Consider the following 11,353-nt stretch of genomic DNA (forward strand, 5'->3'; position numbering starts at 1 on the left):
AACATGTATACATGGTATGATCTTCATGACCATAGGAGTAATTTTGAGACCCCAAGAAATATGATGCATATTACACAATGAGTGTAGGGATCCAACACATCAACACACCTCATCGAGAGAGAGAGAGAGAGAGAGAGAGAGAGAGAGAGAGAGAGAGAGAGAGGTTGAAGTAGGCAATTGGTTTTTGGTGATAAGAACTTCATTTTCAACATATGCACTAAATGAAAGGCATTTGACGGCTCTCTGTGGATCATTTATTAGTTCATAAAGATTGTGCAAGCTTATAATGTATATTGTGGTCTATATAGGCTTTTGGTCTACCTTCCCAATCTAATTTCCAAATACATAAAGGTTACGAGATTACAATAAGAGCCATACTCTTGGGCAGTTGATGCTCTGTACCACCTTGCTCTTCTCTTAGGTGATTGGAACCAAGAGTGTTAGAGGTGCTTGATACAAAAGACCAAAGAGTAGTGCTACATCTTTGAAACCTTCTTCTTCCTTGAGTTCTTAAATTATAAAGAAAATATTCAATTTTAGTATTTATTTCCGCTCTTCAACCAATTTTGACTAGCCTTGTTCCAGAACCTAAATACCGACAGTTGCAAACTTTGAGTATACTTGAAAATAGATCTATGAACTTGAAAAGATCAAGTTGCTTTCAATTGGCAACACTCAATAGATTCTGGAATGCAAATTAGATTAAGGATCTATAATCCTTCGCTTTTAGTGACAAATTATGCTCAAAATATGAAATCATGATTTTGTATAATAATTGTCGAAGTATCTTCACATCATAAATGTGGATTCCCTGCTTAAAAACTCTTTGGCATCAACCTTTATGGCTCATTAATCACAAAGAGTGATACTCCCTCCGCCTCCGGCAGAGTAGCCGCCTACCTACGGGACTATTTTGACACCACCTTGTCAGGTTGGATCGGCGGTCCAAAAAGATGTGGATAGTCCATTTATTCCCAGGAATAAAAAGATTCTCACCGGTCTGCCCCCACGATTCGAACCCACCACCTCCCACAGACGTTGGCTCTCCCATTAAGCTATCATGCACCACTTGAAAAGAGAGTGAGAACATAGTATGATATGGCAAAAGTGACGGGGTGGGGATCATACGGTGTTGTGGTCACACGTTGATCACTCGGAGATCACTTTGGAATGGTTGTGGTCACATGGTGATCACTTTGGAATAGGTAGGTTCACAGGGTGATCACATCTCAATTGGGAATCACAAAGGGATCACTTGATGTTCACATTGAGTTTCCTTGGGGTTCACTTCGATTGTGATCACATGACGATCACTTGGGGATTAATTCGCCATCGGACGACGCAAAACCAATCTCGCCGCCCCCCAATTAATAGCGACCATTGATCCCACCTGACACAAGTGGTGTCAAATAATCCTAAGGGCCACTCTAGAAGTCAAAGATAGGCCTCCATGTAAGCCTCCAAACTGTTGGAGGTTCTTGCAAGCCACTACCGTTAAAAGGCAGCACCCGTTGGTCGAGGGCCCACATTGTCAACAGTTCCAGCCTCTATAGGCTGTTGGCAGCTACACTGGCAAAGAATATAGTCAGGCCAGGGCGCGCACAAATGCACGAGCTTGCGCTTTTTAACCTCCAGTCAAGGCTTCAGCTCCATATATTGTACACACACCTACAGGTTCAGCTTGGCAGCCAGTTCGATGATGTGGCCATAGGTCGAGTATCCGACACCTAATTACAAGCCACCGTTCAAGGGCAACGCCCGTTCGTTGAGGGCGAGGACGCCCGACTGGATTTCCAGCAGCTACTGTCTCCCCTACTCATAGCAACTCTACTCAATTAGCTTCTCTCCCTCCTCAAAAAGGGGTTTATGTTAGTAGCCTGCCGCCACCGTCGCCAATCTCAATCAGCCATGCCGTATCCGTGCCCGCAAATTACCATCGCCCACTGCACATCCAGTCCATTGTAATTTTCCCTCTTCGTCACCATCACCATCATCATCATCAGCACTTGCTACATTGCCACCATCCATACATTCTTGCTATGTCTGCCCGCATCTGACAAATCGAGTCATATCGTCATCCACTTTGCTATCTAGATCCCTACAGTATCCTGGATCATCCAAGTCAGAGCTGTCTTTCTCCATTGCTGCTCGATGTCACGTGCAAGCTCGTGGATGCAGGTAGGGTTTTTGTGCACCTGCTCTAACATGCTGTTGCGACCAACTTCATGGTAGTTTAGAATCTCAATTGTTACAACACTTCATTAATGGTGCGATATCTACAATCCTGTTACCTTATATGGGGCATCTCGTAGGATACTGTGGTTTCTTGCTCCCAAGGTAAGAAAGAGCACTCCTCGTTGCACATGATCGACACACCCTGCATGTGGAATGTATGCCAATCTTTTCATCCATGCTCAAAACATTCTACATGATTCTAGCCATTGCATGAGTCACATTGCACCATTACTTTGTGGTTGAAACCATTTAAACATCTGCGACAATCAGAATTCTCTCCCATTCTAAGCACCCCATATTCATCAAGATATATAATTCTCGTGTTGTCCTCTGCCTCATCCATCAATAAATCCAAGATATATTGTTGCAGACATCTTTGGCTTTATGTCACTCGATAGGTAACTGCATGGAAAATCAACCTTGAAATGTGTAAAATATGTAAATCAGATATGATAGGAAAGTCTTATCTTTGGCTTTATGTCATCTGATCTGTAACTGCAAGAAAAGTCAATCTGAAATGTTGGCTCCCTTGCCATTGTGCATAGAGGTGGACTGAACTCAATTATGGTGAGCCTTGCATCACTGAAGATCTATTGCGCCGAGTAGAGTCGAAGGTCCAACCGCTTATTACCTACTTTGCCACTAGTCTTTGCTTCAATTTTGATGCCAAGGGAAAAAAGAACGCCTAAATTGTGCCAGAGGCTGGCTTCATTGACAAGTTTGTGGAAGTCCTCATTCTTGTATGCGATCTCAATCACCAATCTTGGCTTGCGAGGTGACTTGGCTGACCTCGAGGTGTACCCACAGTTGGGTTGTTTGCGGATGCCACCTTCGAGGGTGTGCTCTGAGGTACCTAGCAGATACACCAAACTGCCAAAAAATGTCCCTGAAACTCCTGAAGCTCTATAGAATTGATAAGCTATTTGAGACTTCAGCCATTCTACGTCGCCATGAACTTTGGTTGGGTCCCTATAAAGGAAAACCATCCCTTTGCTACTTCCCATAGGAACTTAAAATGCAATCTTCCAACATGTCTCAACACCTAGAATCCACTGATCATATGTAGGCATAGAAATTCTTTTCGCCACAAGAATCGGACCCTCAAAAAGTCCAGATTTAGCATCTTGTCTATAATTCTTCAAGGTTGCCTTAAATCCATTCTCCAATCTCTAAAACTCACAATTGCTGCCGGGCAGTTTTCCGCTCTGTCTTTGTTGTGGCGCCAGAAGAATCAGACCCTCAAAAAGTTAAGATTTAGCAGCTTGTCTATAATTCTTCAAGGTTGCCTTAAATCCATTCTCTAGTCTCTAAAACTCAAAATTGCTACCTGGGAGTTTTCTGCTCTGTCTCTGCATCACAACAATCAACAGTCTTTTGCATACCGGTAGAAATAGCTTACAGGTGCACCATTGAGTCCATTTTGTTCTGCAAACCCCTGTCAAATAATGAGTTTATTGTCTATGAGTAAAAAAAAAGACAATTCTTTACAGTATTGGCAAAGTGACATATACCTAATTGCATCTTAGTCTACTTTGGACTTTTGGATGAACCTTGAGCGTGGACACACTTTGAAGGGCTACTCAAAGCTTTTGTGAGCAACCGAAGTAAGCTGAGCAAGACCAGCATTGGTGCAGGCAGCATCCTTCAGGCGAGTAGGAAGGCACGTGCATCAGCAAAGCAAGTGACTACAGAAGAGAAGTTGTGCGCAGGCGATAAACAATACAAAAATTGAGTGCTACAGGCAGGGGCTAACGTGCTGGTTCAAAATCCAAGTGGCAGCTCAGGTGCGACGCACGCAGCTCTCATTGTTAGGGTTCGCGCAGGTCTGTTGCGCCTCTCTCTGCAACTTGTAGGTCACAGCCAACGGGCAGCACACAAGCAGCGTGAGGGTGCAGAAACATTGAGGGCACATAGGCAAGGGAGGTTCTTGTAAGCTAGCACAAGTCCTGTAGGTCATGCATATCATAGATAATAGACCAATCAGACAATACTTTTGATCCAAATGCATCTCAAACCCCATCCAAAGCAAAGGTCAAATTTAGGCGGAAAAGTCGGCACAGTGCTTTGTCATCTGGTTCTCTCAGAGCATGAAAACTATCCAGGGTAAAGGATGATGTCACATGACACATCCAACCCTATGTGTCCGTGGACAAGCTACATCATGACCAGGGTTCAATTCAGTCAAGTCAGTCTAGAATAGGAAGTGATCTGACACTTTTGTGAATTTGTTCGCAGATCTTGCATGACCAGTCGCTTAGATTAGATGCATATCCTCAGGTTGCACACAGCACGATCATCAGCATTCCCATCAGAATCCATTAGGGGAATTTTTTAGTGCATTAACCCTATTTTCCCTATTTTTGACATTTGTTACTTATTTATTAAGTGACTTTTGTTGGAAAGTAGGTAGGGCAATTTTGCTAAGTTTGTATAAATAGAAACCTAGCGCTAGTACTTTCTGGCAGAAGAGGCAGCAGGAACATACGCTCAACAGGCAACTTCTCAGCAGAAACCCCCAAGAGGCCTAGCGTTTTTGCATCACAACATAAGGCTGGCGTTTTTGGACCAGATCAACCAAGTTTTTGCATTGGCAACAACTTGGCGACAGCAAGAAGCAGAAGACTCCTAGCGTTAGCAGATTTGCACAGCAACAACAGATCAGCCCTAGCGTTAGCAGATTTCCACCGCAAGTTAGAAAAATCAGCCCTAGCGTTTTTGCATCTGCATTACACTTCAGCGTTTTGCAGATTCATCGTGAGACGGAACCTCATTAAGCACAAGCGTTTTCAGTTTTCAGCAGTCAGACATCGCAATAGAATCCCCGAACCTCGCAGATCACACCTTCCCGCAGCAGATCCTCGCCGCACGGTCAGATTCTGGAAAGTTCGCAGTTTTAGCCTGGAAAACGCAGATTTCAGCATCTGTGTTTTTAGCGCGTCGTCGTCGCATCGTCGTCATCAACATCGTCACTGACATAGAGTCAGAATTCAACAGATAAAGATTGCAGATTTCAGCCCTTAGCGATTCCAGATTTCAGTTCATCTCATCGTCGTCGACATCGTCGACAAGTCCAAGCATGTAGAGATTTTGTGCAATCGTAAGTAGACGCCTCTCGCCATAGAGAGTGGGACCTTCAGAGGAGGATTTTACAACGTCTCTGGTGTCGTATTCTCTTCTCTTTCTATCTCTCAGTCTCACACATTCTCATGCACAGTTTCCATTCACTTGTTTGTGATCATTTCATTCTCTCATTAAGAACGGAAGGCTCTCCCTTCCATAAGAACAAAAAAGAACCTTGAGCACATTATGGAGCACTCATCTTGAGCAAAGTTTAAACATTCATTCCGCTGCACCTTACATTGGTATCATTGCTTTGGCAGTGTTCGGTATCACTCAAGGAAAGAACCACAAGAACCATAATTTTTTTTTTTTGCTTGTTGAGGTCGCACAAACCCAAGTCCTCTTGGGCGTGTCGATTCCTAATCGTGTTTTTGAAGAGTGACAGGAATCCCAAGAAAGAAGGGCTTGTTTAGCCTCCCCTTGTGCCTCTTTTTACTCATTGAGAGCGGACCGTGCACTTAGCGGCCGGCCAATTGGCGTGAGGTGAAAAAAAGCAACCTTGGTGTGAGCGTAAGGCCGCCAATGGGAACGCCCGTGGAAAAGAGCAGAACTCGGGTGCAGAGAAGATCCTTCTCGAACGCAAATTGCAAGCAAAAAAAGAACCCCAAGAACTCAAGACCCTCAAGAACCCAAGAATCCAAGACCCACAAGAACCCAAGTTCCTCGTGAACTTAAGAACCCAAGACCACACGAACCCACAAGAAACCACGACTCGCAGTGGAAGGTCATCACTGGAAGCGGAATGGATAGTTTGCTTAGAGGTGATGAGCATGAGAGAGGCGAAGAAGAATTTTCCCCGCCAGGAGGTTTTCCGACCCTCCCCCTCCCCCTCCCCCATCTACGCCAAGGATTGCACTAACTCCTATAAAGGAGCTGGAGCAGATGTTTATGGACAGGAAGTTAGAACGCGAAGCAAGAAGAGTAGAAAGAATGACAGAATTTGATCGTAAATGCAAAGAAAGAAAAGCAGAAAGAGAAGCAGGAAGAAAGGCAGCCATAGAGCGTGAGCATGAGCAAGCACGACACATGCAATAGTTGTTGCGACTCTTCTCTATTGTGCAGGCGCAGTTTGAACAGAATCAGGAGAAGGAGTCTCTCTTGGTGTCGTCTTCTCCAAAGCAGGATACACAGGATTTGCATGATGATTTGAATGATCCTAATGAGCATGATGATTTGCATGATCAAGATGTGATTACTGACAAGCATAATGATTTACATGAAGATTATGTGATTGTTCACAAGGATGATGTGTTAGTTGATACTTTCTCTAGCGAAGCTAACCTCATTGCAGATTCGATCAATCACGACGAACCGATCTGGCTCTCGAGTCGAGATCCACAGAACCCCCACAGGATGATTCGATCAATCACGAAGAACCGATCTTGGCTCTCAAGCCTAGGTCCAGAGACCCCCCACAGGAAGTATTATGTGTTCGAATGATTAGTTAGCACGCATTGTACGAGTGTTTCATTCGTGATCGTTTCCTGTATTTTAGTCCAGCGTGTTTATATGATCCCTTTTCATAGGCATAACATATTGTACGTTGAGCACGTTTCACTCATTCATGAGCACGGATGTATGCGGATTGTTCATGAAAAGCTGACAAGTATGCATTCAAGGAAGTCACATTCCATGTCTCTTCCTTGGCATGACACATTTGTAGAAAGAGCACATGAAAGTATGAGCACCAAGCATGGGTATTTCCGTTTTGAATTGCCACAGTTGATTGATTTAGATCAGAAGAGAAAGATTCGATCTCGTTGTTTGCGTGTGTGTGGTGAAGCGTTTGACACTCTGTCTCTTTGTTCATCTACATTGCATACGCAGTCTTTTAGGCAGACAAGATTTTTTCCACCACTCACTTTACATAGAATGGGTATGTTCATGTTTTTGTGTTGGAAGTGGTTTCAGGAATTTTCAACCATGGAGATTCTTGAAGAAGAAAGAAGCATGACTCTCGACGAAGTTGAAGCATTGAAGGAGCCACAGAAGACTTTGTGTCGCTTTCGGCGCGGCCCAAAGAAGCAAGCATTGCAGACCTTTACGAAGTTCAAGTACCGCACGACCCACATATCAGAGTCGGTCGACGAAGAGTCTCTTCCAGGATTCCGGATACTATTGGCGATCTCCCTCGACGCCATATAGTTCGGTACCAGTACCTCACTTTGAAAAGGAGGGGATGTCACATGACCCTATGTGTCCGTGGACAAGCTACATCAGGACAAGGGTTCAGTCAGTCCAGTCATTCCAGATTTAGGAGTGTTCTGGCACTTTTGTGAGTTTTTTCGCAGACCGTGCATGCCCAGGCACTTAGTGTAGATGCATATCCTCTGGTTGCACACATGATGATCATAAGTATTCCCATCAGAATCCTTCAGGGGAATTTTCCTGTGCATGTAACCTATTTTTCCTATTTTTGACATTTTTCAATTTAATTTTAAGTGACTTTTGTTGGAAAGTAGGTAGTGCAATTTTGCTAAGTTTGTATAAATAAAAACCTAACGCTAGCACTTTCTGGTAGAAGAGGCAGCAAGAGCACTTCCTCAACAGGAAACTTCTCAGCAGAACCCCAGATGTCCTAGCGTTTTTGCATCACTGCAGATGACCTAGCATTTTTGGGCAAGAACCCAGATCAGCCAGCATTTTTGCATGTGCATCGGCCTGGCAACAGCAAAGGTCAGTATAAGGTGCAACGGAATGAATGTTTGAACTTTGCTCAAGATGAGTGCTTTGAACTGTGCTCGAGGTTCCTTTTATTCTTATGGAAGGGAGAGCCTTCCGTTCTTAATGAGAGAGTGTAATGATCACAACAAAAGGAATGGACACTGTACGTGCAAGTGTATGAGACCGAGAGATAGAAAGAGAAGAGAAATTGTAAAACCCTCCTCCAAAGGCCCCACTCTCGTCGGCGAGAGTGGTCTACTATTGATTGCATAAACTGGTACAAATTGAATGCATGTGACTGATGCAATTCTTGGCTAGATCGATGACGACGACGGGGATGGCGAGACCGATCTAAGGGTTGAATACTGACGCCTTTGTACTGCTTTCCAAAGACGCAAATGGCTGAAATCTAAGGCTGAATGGCTGCTATCCTCAAAAACACTAATGGCTGAAATGATCTGACACCAAAAACGCTGATGTGGGCAGGTTCTTAATGGCTGAAAACTGTGGGTCTTTCGGGCTTCATAGGCTGAAAACCTGCCGTTCTTTATATGCTGAAAAGCGCTATGGGCTAAGGCTGCAATCTAGAAACACTAGGGCTCTGGAAAACGCCAGGGGCTCAGGTTGTCTTGCGGTGTAGCCTTGATGAAAAACACTGATGCTGAAGTCTTCTAGCGATGCAATCTGTGATGAAAAATGCCAAGGACTTTAGGGAACTATGGCGATGTTGTTGCTTGTTGAAAACGATAGGTGAAGGGAGTCTTGCTTAGAGGAGAAACGCCACCAAGGGTTCTTGCTGAGAAGTTGCCTGTTGTGCAATGGAGATCCTGTTGTCTCTTCTGCCAATTAGTGCTAGTCTAGGTTTGCTTATATACAAACTTACTTAATTTGCCCTACCTACTTTCCAACAAAAGTCACTTAAAAATAATAAGTGAAAAATGTCAAAAATAGGCTAAATGCACTGAAAAATTCCCTTGAAGGATTCTGATGGGAATACTTATGATCATGCTGTGTGTAACCAGAGGATATGCATCTACACTAAGTGTTTGGGCATGCACGGTCTGCGAATAGACTCACAAAAGTGCCAGATCACTTCTAATCTAGACTGACTGGACTGACGGAACCCTTGTTTTGCTGTAGCTTGTCCACGGACACATAGGGTTGGATGTGTCACGTGACATCCCCTCCTTTTCAAAGTGAGATACTGGTACCAAACTGTATGGCATCGAGCGAGATCGCCAATAGCATCCGGAATCCTGGAAGGGACTCTTCGTTGGCCCACTCTGATGTGTTGGTCGTGCAGTACTTGGAACTTCATAAAGGTCTGCAACGCTTGCTTCTTTGGGCCGTGCCGAAATCCACACAAATTCTTATGTGGCTCCGTCAATGCTTCAAATTCGTTGAGAGTCATGCTTCTTTCTTCTTCAAGAATCTCCATGGCTGAAAATTCCTGAAACCATTTCCAACACAGAACCATGAACATACCTATTCCATGTAAAGTGACTAGAAAAAATCATGTCGTCATAATGGACTGTGCATGCAATGTAGATGAACAAAGAGACGGAGTGCCAAACGGTTCACCACACACACGCAAACAATGAGATTGAATCTTTCTCTTTTGATGTAAATCAATCAACTGTGGCATTTCACAACGGAAATGCCCATGCTTGGTGCTCATACTTTCATGTGCTCTTTCTACGACTGTGTCATGCCAAGGAAGAGACATGGAATGTGACTTCCATGAATGCATACTTTTCAGCTTTTCATGAACAATCTGCATACATTTGTGCTCATTCATGAGTGAAACGTGCTCAACGTACAATATGTCATGCCTAGGAAAGGGATCACATGAAGACGCTGACTAAAATACAGGAAACGATCACGAATGAAACACTCGACGAACAATGTTTGCTGACGAATCATTCGAACACAGAGTACTGCCTGTAAGGGTTCTTTGGACCTCGGCTCGAGAGTCAAGATCGGTTCTTTCTATTTGATCGTCTCTGCAATGAAGTTAGCTGCACTAGAAAAAGTATCCACTAACTCATCCTTCTTGTGAACAATCACATCTTCTTCATGCAAATCATCATGCTTGTCATTGTCATCCAAATTATCATGCAAATCATTGGCATTCAAATCATCATGCTTATCATCATGCAAATCCTGTGTGTCATGCTTGGGAGAAGAAGGGAGTGAGAGAGGTTCCTTTTCCTGATTCTGTGCAAAGTACGCCTACACGTGAGAAAAAAGTCGCCACAACTCTTTCATGTGTTGGTCGCCCTTCTCTTGTCTTGCTTTGTTCTCGCGATCATATTCTGCTTGTCTTTCGTTGTTCTCGCGATCCAATTGGGCTTGTCTTTCGTTATCTTCCAAGTCGTACTTACTCTCTATGGCTGCCACGCTTTCTTCATATTCATGATCTATGGCTTCCATTTCTTCTTCGTAGGCCTTTCTTTCTACTTCTCTTTCTTCGCGTTCTAGCTCTTTCCATAAACAACTGCTTCAACTCCTCCATAGGAGTTAGTGCAATCCTTGACGTAGATGGGGAAGTAGGAGGGTCGGAAAAACCTCCTGGTGGGGAAAATTCTTCTTCACCTCTCTCATGCTCATCACCTCCAAGCGAAGTATCCATTCCGCTTCGAGTGATGACCATCCACTGAAGTCTTGGGTTCTTGTGGGTTCTTGTGGTCTTGGGATCTTAAGTTCACGAGGAACTTGGGTTCTTGGAGGTCTTGATTCTTGGGGTTCTTGAGTTCTTGAGGTTCTTGCGGTTCTTCTTTCGCTTGCAATTTGTGCTCGAGAAGGATCTTCTCTTCACCCGAGTTCTGCTCTTTTCCGCGGGTGCACCCCTTGGCGGCCTTGCGCTCACACCAAGGTTGCCTTTTCCCACCTGACGTCTATTGGCCGGCCGCTAAGTGCATGGTCCGCTGTCAATGAGTACAAAGAGGCACAAGGGGAGGCTGGACAAGCCCTTCTTTCTTGGGTTTCCTGTCACTCTTCAAAAACACGATTAGGAATCGCCACGCCCAAGTGAAATTGGGTTCGTGCGACCTTAACAAGCAAAAATAAAATAAAATTATGTGATTCTTGTGGTTCTTTCCTTGAGAGATACAGAACACTGTCAAAGCTCTGATACCAATGTAAGGTGCAGCGGAATGAATGTTTGAACTTTGCTCAAGATGAGTGCTCCGAATTGTGCACAAGGTTCCTTTTGTTTTTATGGAAGGGAGAGCCTTCCGTTCCTAATGAGAGAGTGTGATGATCACAAACAAAATGAATGGACACTGTGCGTGCAAGTCTATGAGACTGAGAGATAGAGAGAGAAGAGAAATAC

General features: G+C 44.1%; 1 pseudogene; it reads right to left on the reverse strand.

Moving 5' to 3' along the window:
- Positions 1–2,434: 2,434 nt before the first annotated feature.
- Positions 2,435–3,876, reverse strand: LOC147462291 (uncharacterized; annotated as a pseudogene).
- Positions 3,877–11,353: the final 7,477 nt, after the last annotated feature.

Source organism: Adiantum capillus-veneris, chromosome 2 (assembly GCF_014529385.1).
Source record: "Adiantum capillus-veneris isolate H3 chromosome 2, ASM1452938v2, whole genome shotgun sequence".
Lineage (NCBI taxonomy): Eukaryota > Viridiplantae > Streptophyta > Polypodiopsida > Polypodiales > Pteridaceae > Adiantum > Adiantum capillus-veneris.